Genomic DNA, 15,888 nt, shown 5'->3' with positions numbered 1-15,888 from the left:
GAGAATCACAATGCAAAAATGCATAGGTAAACAAGGAGTGGCTGTTGCTTAGGAACGAGCAGAGGGAGGTTTGTAGAGCAGGCTCTGTGATAAGAGAGAGAGAGGGGAGAGGGGGGGGGGTTCTGTGTCACTGGCAGGGGTTGTGTGTTTGAGAAGACACAGACTGCATCCCAAGCCTGACAAACACACACACACACACACAATGACAGTGCAGTGAATGAGTCTTTCAGTCACACAACCCTCAAAGACCTACTCTACGTGAGGAACTAAGCAGAGTGGGTAGGGAATAAATTATGAACTGAAGTGTACACACTACTTCCAAGCATCAATTAACTGGTATGAATTTTTAAACCGAATCTTTCTGAGAGTGGAGGATAATGATGTAAATGATGTCATCCTTCACAGTGATGGGAGCTCAGACACTCAATTTAACAATTTGAAGCCGTCAATGGAACATATGATGCCTGTGGGCTTCGGAAAGTATTGAGACCCCTTAACTTTTTCCACATTTTGTTAGGTTACAGCCTTATTCTAAAATTGGTTAAATGTTCCCCCCCTCATCAATCTGCACACAATACCACATAATGACAAAGCAAAAACAGGATTTTGCGGGTAGATGAGTTTGTTTTATTTAATCCATTTTAGAAAAAGTCTGCAACGTAACCAAATGTGTAAAAAGTCAATACAGTCTGAATTCTTTCCGAAGGCTATGTAACTAAGGAGCAGCACCTGAGAGAGCAGGTAGTGATCAAGGTCAAACAGGACAAAGCCACTCTAAGTTTCGAACCATGTGGAAGTTGATTGCCAATTTGCCAAGGGAAAAAAAATGATCACATTGGTTTTGAAGTGACGCTCAAAAACTTGACGGATTTCACTTTCACCGAGCGTCTAAGGCTGAGTTTACACAGGCAGCCCAATTCTGAGCTCTTTTTCCACTAATTGGTCTTTTGACCAATCAGATTAGCTCCTTTGCCAATAATTGGGCAATAAGATCCTTTGCCAATATGATCAGAAATGGCCGGCCTGTGCAAACGCAGCCTAAGTGACTCTAACCCAATTTGTCATCCAAACAGTCCAGAATGCTTAAATAAACTCAATACAAAATGCATACTGTTGAAAACACACATGGCAATCCCAATGCACATTATTTAAGGAATAACAATATGTGTGCATGTACTAACCTGTCCTAGATACAGTTAAACCACGTATTGGTAAGGTGACAGACATTATGGGTACTGTAGTACATCATGCTCCAAACCACAGACAACATTCACTCCCTGTCATCCTCCCTCTCCTCTCAGATCAGTCTGTATCGATTCAGACTGATCTCTGCTGCATTACTGTATTAGTGTTGCTGCTTTGGGAGAGCTTAATGCCTGGAAACTCACACTCTTCCCCTGGAAGCCATTCCCAGCCAGCCTCTGATGCAATTTTCTGACTGCATTAACATTGAGCTTTGATATGGCCAGGGCAGCGTGGATCATTTTAGGAGCAGTTCTAGCCTCTCTTCTCAGACAGAAATATGAGCAGGCTTCTTAGGTCATCATATTATTTTTAGCCATGTTTTCTATGTCAATGTTGGGTACAGTGGGAGTTCCTAAATGAATTAACAGCATTGTGAGTACATACTTATCAACATATTTTCCACTGTTACATTCTATAGAACTATCAAGGTAAAAATATATCTGTGACATCCTTGGCTGCAACCTTTTAGGACCCATGTTTTGTTAGTTATCAACCTGGCCATTACAGACCAATCTGCATGCAGGAAATAGCTTCATTTCATGGTGGTACATTGTTTTCTCACAACATCAGTCCAACAGCCACCCTGTGTCTGTTACTTCACACTGTTCTCATGCTCTTCACAACTGTCAAATTATTTTGAACTAGGCTTTGAATTTGATAGAAGTTCTGAGGGTGTCTCTTTGGTATGAAATAAAAGTGCTGAAAACAAGTTGGCTCACTATTTAAAAAGAAGATGGAGAACAAGATATAGGATGACAAATACCAGAGTTGTTCCACAGGTACAGTCGACTAGTGCTAGCTAACACTACCTAGCAAAATAAATAAATACAAATATTGCGATACGTAACTGTATCGATCCCCCTTAACACTTCATTTGGATAGTCTGAAGAGCATCAACAGATGGACAATCAGTAACATATCAACAAACTATCTATTAATCCTAAGCCTAGCTCTAACTCTTATTCTAAACCTTACCCTAACTGTAACCTTAGCAAGCAGTTGCTTATCAACAGATAGTCAATACTGTATTGAAATACAGTGTTGGGGGGGAGTCGGCATGGGCAGTTATGGAAGGCATGGGCAGTTATGGAAGTCATGGGCAGTTATGGAAGGCATGGGCAGTTATGGAAGGCATGGGCAGTTATGGAAGGCATGGGCAGTTATGGAAGGCATGGGCAGTTATGGAAGGCATGTGCAGTTATGGAAGGCATGGGCAGTTATGGATGGCATGGGCAGTTATGGAAGGCATGGGCAGTTATGGAAGGCATGGGCAGTTATGGATGGCATGGGCAGTTATGGAAGGCATGGGCAGTTATGGAAGGCATGGGCAGTTATGGAAGTCATGGGCAGTTATGGAAGGCATGGGCAGTTATGGAAGGCATGGGCAGTTATGGAAGGCATGGGCAGTTATGGAAGGCATGGGCAGTTATGGAAGGCATGGGCAGTTATGGATGGCATGGGCAGTTATGGAAGGCATGGGCAGTTATGGAAGGCATGGGCAGTTATGGATGGCATGGGCAGTTATGGAAGGCATGGGCAGTTATGGAAGGCATGGGCAGTTATGGAAGGCATGGGCAGTTATGGAAGGCATGGGCAGTTATGGATGGCATGGGCAGTTATGGAAGGCATGGGCAGTTATGGAAGGCATGGGCAGTTATGGAAGGCATGGGCAGTTATGGAAGGCATGGGCAGTTATGGAAGGCATGGGCAGTTATGGAAGGCATGGGCAGTTATGGATGACATGGGCAGTTATGGATGGCATGGGCAGTTATGGATGGCATGGGCAGTTATGGAAGTCATGGGCAGTTATGGATGGCATGGGCAGTTATGGAAGGCATGGGCAGTTATGGAAGGCATGGGCAGTTATGGAAGGCATGGGCAGTTATGGAAGTCATGGGCAGTTTTTCGGATGACGGACAAGGCTTTGAGCTAGTCTTTGTAACTGTGGGCCCTTGCATGTGTCTGACTGAGGACTCAGAGCATAGCAGACACAGGAGAAGTCTGTGTTCCTGGAGTCATGGAAGGCTTAAAAAGGCAGGGCCCAGTTTTCCACACCACTGAGTGCAGAGGCCCACCCCACTCCCGACCAGCCACAGACACCAATGCAGCTGTGGCGTCTGGGAGCCAAATCTCCGAAAACCACATGAAAAATATGAACATTTTCTACTGGTGCCTAAGTTAGAATGGCTGAAATGAAATGATAGCGATACTACATAGGGAGAAGAAGAAGAAGTTGGATTAAAATGACTGGATGATGGTCAGACATTTGAAGGTGGTAGTATTGGGCTTGATGTGTCCTGCAGATGAAGCAGTATAATGTATTTTTGAGGCATGTTACCTCATGAACGGTGGGACCGGACAAACGCAGCTGGAAACATGATGCTGTATATTCATGTGCAGAGGCCACAGAACTATACTGTCCTCTTTGGAGATGTCAGTTGGTGGAAATGTCAATATTCTACCTACCATCTCTTCACTAAACAAGAAAAGCCATGTTGTCTGTATGAGTAAGCCATCAATTACTGAACGTATACCTTTCAGAAAAACTATCCGTCTTTTGCCGCCCACGTACATGTGATGTTTCCATGATAGATATCATAGCAAGACAGATAGCAAGAGGTGCTACTGAATCATTGAGGTTTTAATGGGAAGTGGGTTACGGTTGATCTGTAAAGACAAGCAACATACTCCTGCAGTATCCTGCTGACTCACTTCACCAGATGTCCTTTCTAAGAAAGAATCCTAATATTGACTGACTATTTTTCAAGACGATGGATCCCGTTGAAATTCCATGGTATATCAGTAACTAGCCTTGCTATGACTCCTATTACCCAAGGCACCCTGTTGCTGTATATGTACATAGCTACCTCAATTACTTCGTCCCCTGCACATCGACTCGGTACTGGTACTCCCTGTATATAGCCATGTTATTTTTTACTCGTTATTGTTATTCGTTCTTCACTGTGTATTTATTCCTTGTGTCACTATTTCCAAATTATTTGTTTAATCTTTACCTCTGCATTTCACTGTTAGTCTACACCTGTTGTTTACGAAGCATGTGACAAATACAATTTTATATGATATTTGATTGACACTACCAACCCTACTCACAGAGTTGGAAAGATTCCGCCCCCTCAGCTCACAGTCCTGATGTTGAATAACCGGGAACGTTATCAATAGGAAGGTGTGATCTGATCTTCACCACAAACGACTCTCTCTTCCCCCGGAAAATGACTTATTTTATTACCACAACAAGCTTCCTGGGGGGCATGGTGGTGAGAGTCGGGCACAACTGCCCACTCCACAAGGCTAGTGTGGGAAGGAAGGAGGGAGGGATAGGGGGGAGATAATGGAGCTGGCTAATGATCCAGTGAGGCTGAGGACAAAGAGACTTAGGGAGGTAGACGGGAGCGTGTCCCCCAAACATGATTTAGATGTGTGGTCACATGGTCTTGGTCTCCCTGGTTCACAAACCAAACCAGCCTGAGAGACTGACTAGCTTGATTCTTTGTAAGTCACTTGAAATAAGGATGATAATCATGCAGATATTAAAAAATTTGCCGGTACATTTGTATACTTTTTAGCCAGTATTTCTGAAAGTAGCACACACGAGCCAAAAGTGGTCCCCGAAAATAGCTTACTACGTCGCATATGTACAGATAGGTGCACCACGTCATTGCTATCTCTCTTTTTTCTGTGTCCACTGAGCCGTTATGCCCGCTCTGCAACCTCATTGGATAACGCTGGGCAGGCCTCTTGCTAACGGTCACTCAAATGCGAGGGGCTAAAGCTCATTGGCTAGAACTCAAATTGCTAGGGGGCTGGCCTGCGTGGGGGGAAATGTAGGGAAAATGGCATGGCAAAGCTTCAGGAAAATTGGCTAATTGAAGTAAGACAGTCATTCTGCTCATAGATTATGCATGTATGAACTACACATTGACACATCCAGCCCAAAGTTGAAAGTTAAAAAAATACTTTCTCAGTCACCAAAGTACCAGTGACTTGAATCCAAATACTGAATGGCCTGTGCAAGTTAAAATAATTAGTAATGTGGAGCTGAATGTTAACCAGATGGACCTCATCAGAGACATACAGTACCAGTCACACCTACTCATTCCAGGGTTTTTCTTTATTTTTACTATTTTCTACATTGTAGAATAATAATGAATACATCAAAACTATGAAATAACACATATAATAATGTAGTAACCAAAAGAGTGTTAAACAAAACAAAATATATTTTATATTTGAGTTTCTTCAAAGTAGCTACCCTTTGCCTTGATGACAACTTTGCACAGTTCCATTTTGAGCTTTAGAGATAGCTCACATAGTGAGCTAACAAGATCACATCAGCATCATCATCTCCTTTCTCAGGTTTTCTGATTCTGGTGTGAGCAGAAATCTTGCCCTATGTTTCTGCTTCCAGTATTGAGACACCCAGCTTGTATTTCTGGTTCCCCCTGTACCTCAGAACAATGGTTTGCAAGTCTCAACTTGTTTGTGTGAGTCTCAGACAGTTGCAACATTGGGAGAGCTGTGCTTTACTCAATGGAAATGGAGAGACAAGTATGGAAACGCAATGCAAATCCACCTCTGGATCAACTCAAAGGACCCTCAGCCAGGCAACACAGCGCACTAGATCTTTTAAATGTGACCAATTTTGTTATTTTACCTTTATTTAACTAGGCAAGTCATTTAAGAACAAATTCTTATTTACAATGACGGCCTACCCCGGCCAAACCCGGACAATACTGGGACTCCCAATCATGTCCAGATGAGATATAGCCTGGATTTGAACCAGGGACTGTAGTGACACCTCTTGAACTTAGATGCAGTGCCTTAGACTGCTGCGCCACTCGGGATCCCTGCACTTTTAGAATGAACAGTCAAACACATAGTTACTGTATACCATTTTTTCCATCAACATGAAGGCTATTGATATTGAATGGGTCCATGTATGTCTCCATCGGTCTCTGGCTAGCTTGAGCCTGCAGCATCCCCCACAATAAAGGAGGGGCAGAGTTTCAAACCAGAGGTGTAGAATTCAGATCACCTCGAGCACATTGTGACTTGTTACAGCCAATTTTCCCATCACTCAGGCCTCAGATGTGTGTGAAAGCCCCTAACAACAAAAGAAAGAAGGGACCACAACCCAACCTAGAATTACCCACCCAAACAGGTTCCTGTCACTGCCGTTACCTGAGATCATGTCACCCGTTACCAGAGGTCACCTGAGACACATGCCGTGTAAAAAAAAAACTGGAAACTCGGGAAATCTCTGACTTCCGACTTCAGTGGGTTCAAGACAACTGGGAACTCTGGGAAAAAAACGAGTACCGACTGGGAAAAATCATTTGGAACGGTCATCCAACTCAGAATTCCAAGTCGGGAACTCGGGCATCTTTCTAGAGCTCTGACTGAAGATTACTGACGTCATGATTTTACCACATTTCCCCCCCCCCCCCCCGAGTTCCCAGTTGTCTTGAAAGCACCATCTACATGAGAACTTTTTTTTGTTAACATGTCATAGCAACAAGACTGACAAGCCAGCAGGCCACAGAATCTGCTTATTTACCCATCAACTGCGAAACAGCTTGAACAAACTGCCGCCCTCTGTCATTCAATGTCAACTACAGGCTGGATTGTGAAGGGAGAAAATGTGAGCCAGAACAGACCCAACCCTGTACTGTTCCATATGAGGGCATGTCAAGCCTGGGCTGATTAAATCCACCCCTACTCCTCTTCCTCAGCCAGGCCAAATGATCTAATTACAGGCTAAGACTTGTTGACTCTGTATTGTGTGAGGAGCCAACCTGATACTACTGCTCCCCTCCCTCCGTTCCTCCCTCTCTTCACCTCTCTGCCACTCCCTCCCTTGTGACAGAAACTAGGCCCCTCTCTACAGCCACTCAATAGGTCAACAATGGGAGTGTTGTGTTTCTCTCACTTCATGGCCAAACCTCAGGTACTGTGCCTCATTTACAAGCCAAATCAAGAGGCCAGGGTGGGCACAAAGCATGATTACAAAGTTAGCTCAGATGCAAACTGGGAATAGCTATGGGGTACAACTTAGCAATTCACCAATGTTAAAACCGGGTTATTGACTCATGATATTAAAAGTGTGTAAAGCATTGGTTGAATGCAACATTTTCCAGGTGTAGGCCCTGCTGACCTAAACAGTGACCTCATAACTAACAACCACAGAGGGCTGATTTGATACAGTATCACTAGGTTTACGAGACAGAGTGTAAGCTTCTCCAATGATATGTGAGGAGATCATTGAGCCAACATTGAGTGAAAGTGCTTTATTTTGGGTCTTTCGAGGTCTGATGGATCTCTACAACAAAAACTATGGGGTCACTTTGTTTTGAGAGTTTTCAGATACATTTTTAACTGCCAACCTCAATAAAGTTTGTCAGTGCAGAGCATGTTTCTGGTGAAACAGGAACCATGATTTTATCTCTGCTGCAACTTTTAGCAACCGAAACCTACCACAACTAGGCACGCCAAAGGTAACTCTACAAAAACCATTCATGTGAGAATAGCATGTTGAGATGTGAACTGCTTAGGAGATAATGGTAGCACAACACCAGTTTGTTTGTCATCCACTATGAGTCGCAACGAATACCTGCTGATCCTCCTCTGCCTTACAGGAAGATCAACATTCATGCAGGGCTCCGGTGGCCTGATCAGTTCCTGATAAGCAAGCCTGAAATCAAACAGAACCTTACCTGACCGTGCAACTGGGTGTGGAGAGAAGCACATTCTAGAATCTAGATACTATTTAATTAATTACTTATTATTTTAGAGGTAGGCTAGCGCCGGGCCAAAGCAGAGTTAGCAAAAATGTATAACCTTTTCAAATTTATGGTCTACTGAGAGTTCCCATGAAAGAGAATTACAAGTATTTCTACACCATGACCAACTGTAAACGCTCACGTGGGCTTGGTCAGGGGGCTTGGTCTCGTGGTCAGGGGGCTTGGTCTCGTGGTCAGAGGGCTTGGTCTCAGGGTCAGGGGGGCTAGATCAGGGGGCTTGGTCTCCGGGTCAGTGGGGTTGGTCTCGGGGTCAGGGGACTTGGTCTCGGGGTCAGGGGGCTTGGTCTCGAGGTCAGGGGGCTTGGTCTCGGGGTCAGGGGGCTTGGTTACGGGGCTTGGACTAGGGGGCAGGGGGCTTGGTTACAGTACCCTCCCTTGCTAAAGCACGCCATATATGGCAATGACTCTAAAGCAAAACAACAACGATGACAAGTGACAATGATAAACTAACTAGCAATTAGTTTCAGCCAATGAGCTTCAGCCCCTCACCAGAGAGAGAGAGAGATGACGTGGTGCACGTATCACGTAGTACACCATTTTCGTGGAGCACTTTTGGCTCATGGGAGATACTTTCAGAACTACTGGCTATAAAGTATACAAAAGTACTGGAGAATATCTTTAATTGTATCAACATGAACTTTTTTGTTTCTCGATTTATATTTGTGCAAGTCGTACTTCTGCTTTTCTCGTGACACATTCGCAAATATAGAAAACAAATGAGGAACACATACAATGTTAAATACATGACCCATATAAACAACTCTATTTGGTTTGAACCAACTATTTACCCATAAAGAAACAAAAATACTGCAGTCACTAACCTCAAAGACACAGGGCTTATGTGTCGGACTCCATGTTAACAGTGGAACAAGTGACAGATCTGAATGACTTAAAAACACAGGGGGAAACCAAGACAACTGCAATGAAAGAAAAATAATCCAAGTAAGGGTGTGCCTCCAGAGAGCAGCGGGACCCAGCGCGGTACAGGAGGTGTGGAACACTGACCTGCCCTTTACCTCTCCCACTCACAGCGATAAAACTAAACTGAAAAGGAGAAGAAGAGAAAGCGAGGCAATGGCTGCTGTTGAAAATGTAAAAAAAAAAAAAAGGAGAAGTGTAGTGAAGCAACTTGCCCTGGCTCTCCCTGTGAGTCACACAGCAGGACAGCCATTGGTGGGGGAGTCCTCAGGCAGTGTGGCTGCACCTGGCCAATCACGAACCAGGGTGGGCCCTGTATGCAAATCCTTTCAGGTGAGTCGCGGCAGGTGTTGGGGATTGGCTGTGGGTCAGACGTGGGGAGGGGAGAGCGGGACGTATCAACCAGCAGGCCACACCTTGAGCAATGTGAAAGACAACAGACTGGTTTCTTCTGCGGAGGAGTGCTGGGGAGGGAGTTGGGTGCTGTAAATGCATAGTTCAGTTTACCATTGGTTGAGGACACTTGGACTTTGACCGAGCACTATAGAGCAGTCTCGTCTTGGTGGTTAAAATCAGTAAATGGAAGACCTGAGAAACACTGGGTTGTAAAAATGTGTCAGAAGAATACAGGAACATTTTCATCATTAAGTGTTCATTAGAGGGTTGTGAGGTGTGAGGTCATTTAGGTAAAGCAAAGGAGAGTCAGAGGTAAATCCAGAGGAGTGGCTCTTGAGCCAATAGAAGCCCCATAAAACCAGCTTTATATGTGACTTCAGTGGGAGGTACCAGCATAGTGGGCTATAAAGACAAAGCAGTCTCACCTGACCGCACTTTGACATCAAAGGCAGGCTACTGGTCTTAGCTAATGCCTCAGCACAGGTGTTTCTATAGACCCCCCTCCTCCCCCTAAACCCCACCTGGATGATATACCGCTGATGTATATTAGTGGCCATACTGTCTGCAGCTCTCATCACATGCTCCCCCATAAGCAACCAACACAATCAAACACGAGCTAACAGGTGTACAGCTGTCACAGCCAACACTGGATGTATTACTATTCCAAGAGCAGGATTATCCATGTTAGCTTCTCCTGTTTGCCTGATAATGTGCATACTCGTGTTCACACACAGACAGAGACAAAGACACACACACACCTGCCCATTCAGCTGAAAAGGCCTGAAGAGCCAATTAATGTAAATCTGCCACTGGGGCACCACCATCCCCCACCTCATCCTGTGTTCAGGGCTGTTACATCACGTGTCTTTAGATAGCATCTTTATCGACACAATTCGACTGACAAACAGGAAGCTGAGTAGTTCTGTGGCGTAGCTGTGTGTGTGTGTGTGTGTGTGTGTGTCAGTGAAGGCTGGTGGGAGGAGCTATAGGAGTACAGGCTCATTGTAATGGCTGGAATGGAGTAAATGGAATGGAGTCAAATGTGGTTTCCATATGTTTTATCTGTTTGATACCGTTTCATTTATTCCATTCCAGCCGTTACAATGAGCCTATAGTCCTAAAGCTCCTTCCACCAGCCTCCACTGGTGTGTATGTGTATGTGTGTGTGTGTGTGTGTGTGTGTTTGTGTGTGACATCTCAGCTACATTTTCAGTAAAAGGAGTTGCATTTGATGTGGTCACCTTTTCACTAACCCCAATCTGAGACCAATCAGGAATGGCAGTTTTTACTCAGGCTGGCCCAGGTTAGGACCACTTCGGCACAGAAGAGAGAAATTGCTTCGAACAGAGCAAGTAAACCAAACAACCCCCATTTATCACCACCCCTGGAAATACTGCGTGTCCACTACACAGCCCCAGATCAGACGCATTCAGGAGAAGTCCAAGCAGCCCTCTAGTCCTCTACACCGTCTGACTCCAGTCTTAAAGACCCAGGGTTGTTAGATGGTGAGAGATTTATACACACCAAGTCACACACAAGACCACACACATACACACACGCACACGTACGCACATACACACACGCACACACACACACTGGTAACTCATTCATAGTGTGGATGAGCTGATTATTAACCTGTAAATACTGTGGATGTGCTGATTATTGACCAGTAAATAGTGTGGATGTGCAGACTATTGACCAGTAAATAGCGTGGATGTGCTGATTATTGACCAGTAAATAGTGTGGATGTGCTGATTATTGACCTGTAAATAGTTTGGATGTGCTGATTATTGACCAGTAAATAGTGTGGATGTGCTGATTATTGACCAGTAAATAGTGTGGATGTGCTGATTATTGACCAGTAAATAGTGTGGATGTGCTGACTATTGACCAGTAAATAGTGTGGATGTGCTGATTATTGACCAGTAAATAGTGTGGATGTGCTGACTATTGACCAGTAAATAGTGTGGATGTGCTGATTATTGACCAGTAAATAGTGTGGATGTGCTGACTATTGACCAGTAAATAGTGTGGATGTGCTGATTATTGACCAGTAAATAGCGTGGATGTGCTGACTATTGACCAGTAAATAGTGTGGATGTGCTGACTATTGACCAGTAAATAGTGTGGATGTGCTGACTATTGACCAGTAAATAGTGTGGATGTGCTGATTATTTACTCCTAAATAGTGTGGATGTGCTGACTATTGACCAGTAAATAGTGTGGATGTGCTGATTATTGACCTGTAAATAGTGTGGATGTGCTGATTATTTACTCCTAAATAGTGTGTGGTGGTGCATGTTTTTTTCTTCTCAGAGCCTGGTTGTGTGGCTCTTTCTGGTGAGGAGAGGCAGAATGGCAGTATATTCAGACCACATGGCCAGTGTAATCATGTCAATTAAGATTTTTTTTCTCCCACGGGTCCACAATAACCTTTTCAATGAGGCTTTTTGATGGCAACATCGCTTTTCCTGGGGCTTGATACTACAGCTTTGATTGGTATCTGAAGTACTTCTGGGAGTCCCAGCTCTCCGTTTCCTATTAACAGCCCCCCAACAAAGACCCCAGTTCAGAGAGCAGAAAATTGCCTCGCCTTTTAATCGGCTGTTAATTGCAGTCATTTGCAAAAAACAAATCAACACACTAGTAACGGGTGGCAGGATCATTGACTTTGCTGACAAAAATGTCAAAAGGAGAGAAAAGCAAACAGATGAGAGGGCAGGTTCAATAGACACTTGTGGTTGACACAGATAGCAGCACTCCATTATCCTCTCCAGCTGTTTCATTAAGGAATACTAAGGAGCACATTTTGTTCCACTTTCTGCCAGTGCCCATGCTGAAGACCACCTCATCCCCCACTGCAGTCCCTTTTATCTGCAGAGGGAATAAGATGACAGCTCGGCGGATATAGGCCTCAGAAACTATGACATTCCATCTCTACAACTTAGAGGACTTATGGGTCGCTGTCACTGTCTCTGGTGGTTATTTTCAGCTTCAATGTTCAGCTGTAGGCCATTATTACATGGACCAAATCTAGGATCTGGCTGTACTTTCGCCTTGGAGGGGAGAAAAGTATCAAAGGTTGATATAGGGCCACAATATCAATCCTGTGAGTGTTTGTTATCTTATTAGCGTGTGAAAGAGATGTGTGCCATATTTTATATTTAAGTGGCTAAACGAGCACAATCATTTAATAAAGGACTTGAAATAGATACAGAAACAGAAAGGCCATAGGGGAAAAGCGACAAACAGAAAAGCTACAAATTAAATAAAAAGTTTCAAAGTCCAAAGAAACTATTTTGGGGTAAAAGTAAGCCAAAACGGCCATCAAGTCAAGACAGAAAAGGGCTCTCTCATACCCTACCCTTGTGGAGGGTTAGAGAGAGAGCTGCAACCTTGATGTTTGCAGAACTCAACCATGTGACCTCGCTGACTAAGTGAAGAGACACACCTTTACTTTATAGCCTAAAAATAAAGACAGCTAAGAGTCATATAGAGTGCATTCGGAAAGTATTCAGACCCCTTGACTTTGTAGACATTTTGTTACGTTACAGACTTATTCAAAAATGTATTACATTGTTTTCTTCCCTCATCAATCCACACACAATGCCCCATAATGACAAAGAAAAAATAGGTTTTTAGACATTTTTGCAAATGTATTTACAATTTAAAAAATAAATACCTTATTTACATAAGTATTCAGACCCTTTGCTATGAGACTTGAAATTGAGCTCAGGTGCATCCTGTTTCCATTGATCATCCTTGAGATGTTTCTACAACTTGATTGGAGTCCACCTGTGGTAAATTCAATTGATTGGACATGATTTGGAAAGGCACACACCTGTCTATATAAGGTTCTAAAGAGCAAAAACCAAGTCATGAGGTCGAAGGAATTGTCCGTAAAGCTCAGAGACAAGATTGTGTCGAGGCACAGATCTATGGAAGGGTACCAAAACATTTCTGCAGCATTGAAGGTTCCCAAGGCCTTCATCATTCTTAAATGGAAGAAGTGTGGATCCACCAAGACTCTTCCTAGAGCTGGCTGCCCAGCCAAACTGAGCAATCGGGGGAGAAGGGCCTTGGTCAGCGAGGTGACAAACAACCCGATGGTCATTCTGACAGAGCTCCAGAGTTCCTCTGTGGAGATGGGAGAATCTTCCAGAAGGACAACCATCTCTGCAGCACTCCACCAATCACGCCTTTATGGTAGAGTGGCCAGACGGAAGCCACTCCTCAGTGAAAGGAACATGACAGCCCGCTTACAGTTGACATGAGCATCTCGTCATTATATACAGATGTCTGGTTTCAGCTACTTGTGAATTGGAAAGGAAGGTTGGTGGATACTGGCTTCCCCTAAAGTAAAATGATATTTTGCCCAAATTATATAATTACTCCTGTCTAAATAAAATCATTGAAATACTTCACCAGAGAGCATGACTTATCCGCAGAGGATCATTGGCTTCTAAAAATGTTTGCTGTGGATTGTTTCAAACACAAGTGCATAGGCCTATTCCGATTTGGGAAGCCTGCAATTTGGGCAGAACGTGGGAATAGGCCCAGCTGATTATTGAGTTCGCTGCTGTCAGTGAAAAGCATCTAAAATATGTGTGAAGATAATGTGTCTTGAGCAGTGGAGATTTTAGTTTGTAAATTTTGGTTGGGCAAAAAAAAAAATGTGCGATGCATGCCAGAAAAGCCACTACACAACACAATACAAAAAAAAATACATTAATTGCACTATAATGGTGACAAACAGTGCCCGCAAACTGTTAGAGCCTAGATAAAGCTGTCCCAACAGCAGAGTCCCAACAGCAGTCCCAACACCTTACCACTGCTACACCTGGCTATCAGCGGAGCCTTGTCTGGCAGCGAAACAGTTCATTCAGCCTCGGGATGCTGGCCTTCTAGGCAGAGTTGCAAAGAAAAAGCCATATCTCAGACTGACCAATAAAAATAAAAGATTAAGATGGGCAAAATAACACAGACACTGGACAGAGGAACTCTGCCTAGAAGGCCAGCATCCCGGAGCCGCCTCTTCACTGTTGACGTTGAGACTGGTGTTTTGCGGGTACTATTTAATGAAGCAGTTGAGGACTTGTGAGGAGTCTGTTTCTCAAACTAGACACTCTAATGTACTTGTCCTCTTGCTCAGTTGTGCACCAGGGCCTCACACTCCTCTTTCTATTTTGGTTAGAGACCGTTTGCAATGTTCTGCAAAAGGAGTAGGACACAGCGTTGTACAAGATCTTCAGTTTCTTGGCAATTTCTCACATGGAATAGCCTTCATTTCTCAGAACAAGAATAGACTGATGAGTTTCAGAAGAAAGTTATTTGTTTCTAGCCATTTTGAGCCTATAATCAAACCCACAAATGTTTATGCTCCAGATACTCAACTAATCTAAAGAAGGCCAGTTTTTTTGCATCTTTAATCAGTACAGCAGTTTTCAGCTGTGCTAACATAATTGCAAAAGGGTTTTTTAATGATCAATTAGCCTTCTAAATGATAAACTTGGATTAGCTAACACAACGTGCCATTGGAACACAGGAGTGATGGTTGCTGATAATGGGCCTCTGTACGTCTCTGTAGATATTCTATAAAACAAATCAGCCGTTTTCAGCTACAATTGTCATTTACAACATTAACAATGTCTACACTGTATTTTATATTATTTTAATGGACAACATTTTTTACTTTTCTTTCAAAAACGAGGAAATTGTGACTCCAACCTTTTGAACAGTAGTATATAAATATATATATATATATATATATATTTTTTAAAAATGTGTGGCTCAACACAGGTGAGGCTCTGTCCTGAATGATGGGACGCCACTGGTCTTGAGTATAATAAAAAATGTTGACTCAAGAAGAGGGGTGTGGCGAAGATATGGGTGTGGCTCTCTTCAGAATGCATGTGCTCAGCTTTCCAGAATGACTCAGCTGTCTCGCACCAATTCTTGCACATTCATTGTTTCAATGTGTGAATTGATTGCCCTTTGTTTATTTTGATCAATTCCCTATTACATATGTGAACAGTAGTAAATGTACCATTAATCTCCATCATTTGGTTACATGAATTTCTGTTAATACATATATTAATTATAGTAATTTACCGTTCTCATTCTCAGAGTGGAAATGTTGTTTGCAGACTTCAAAACCTGCTACACTTGCGACAAACAAGTTTTGGTTCATTTCATGACCATCATTTACGAGTTTTGTCAATTTTTACATTTTTGTGTTGTTTGGAGTGGTCCATGTGAGCAATGAGCATATTTCTCTGTCCTGGGAGCATGCACACCTGAGCACGCATAGAAGTACCTGGCCTGCTGCACGCAAATGTAGGAAAGTGCCCATTTAGGGATGTCTGGTTTCTTTTTGTCAGGGTCCCTGCTCATCCGCATCCACCACTAATAAGCTGAATTTCTCAGTAATTTTTTCTTTACCTCACACAGTAAGTCAACGAAGTCTGTTTTTATTAACATCCATTGCATACTATACTAGTTTCTCAATCCT

At 43.3% G+C, this 15,888-nt stretch overlaps 1 protein-coding gene across 10 annotated transcripts in view; it reads right to left on the bottom strand.

Annotated features, from left to right (window-relative positions):
• The window catches only part of elf1 (E74 like ETS transcription factor 1), an 80,169-nt gene that overhangs the window by 50,444 nt on the left and 13,837 nt on the right, over positions 1 to 15,888 (bottom strand). Inside the window, exon 2 of one of the 10 annotated variants that reach the window (XM_090198565.1) lies at positions 8,885 to 9,342. The exons of 6 other annotated variants lie outside the window; for them this stretch is intronic. The gene's annotated coding sequence lies outside the window, so the exon portion shown is untranslated. Of the gene's footprint in view, positions 1 to 8,884; positions 9,343 to 15,888 lie in introns of those variants that run through there. 3 more of the 10 variants (XM_021561489.3, XM_021561492.3, XM_090198563.1) reach the window with 3 other exon arrangements.

The sequence above is a fragment of the Oncorhynchus mykiss genome, chromosome 14 (assembly GCF_057628025.1).
Source record: "Oncorhynchus mykiss isolate SJ-2025 chromosome 14, ASM5762802v1, whole genome shotgun sequence".
Lineage (NCBI taxonomy): Eukaryota > Metazoa > Chordata > Actinopteri > Salmoniformes > Salmonidae > Oncorhynchus > Oncorhynchus mykiss.
Note: the sequence above shows the minus strand (reverse complement) of the source record. Positions and strands in the feature narration are given on the sequence as shown.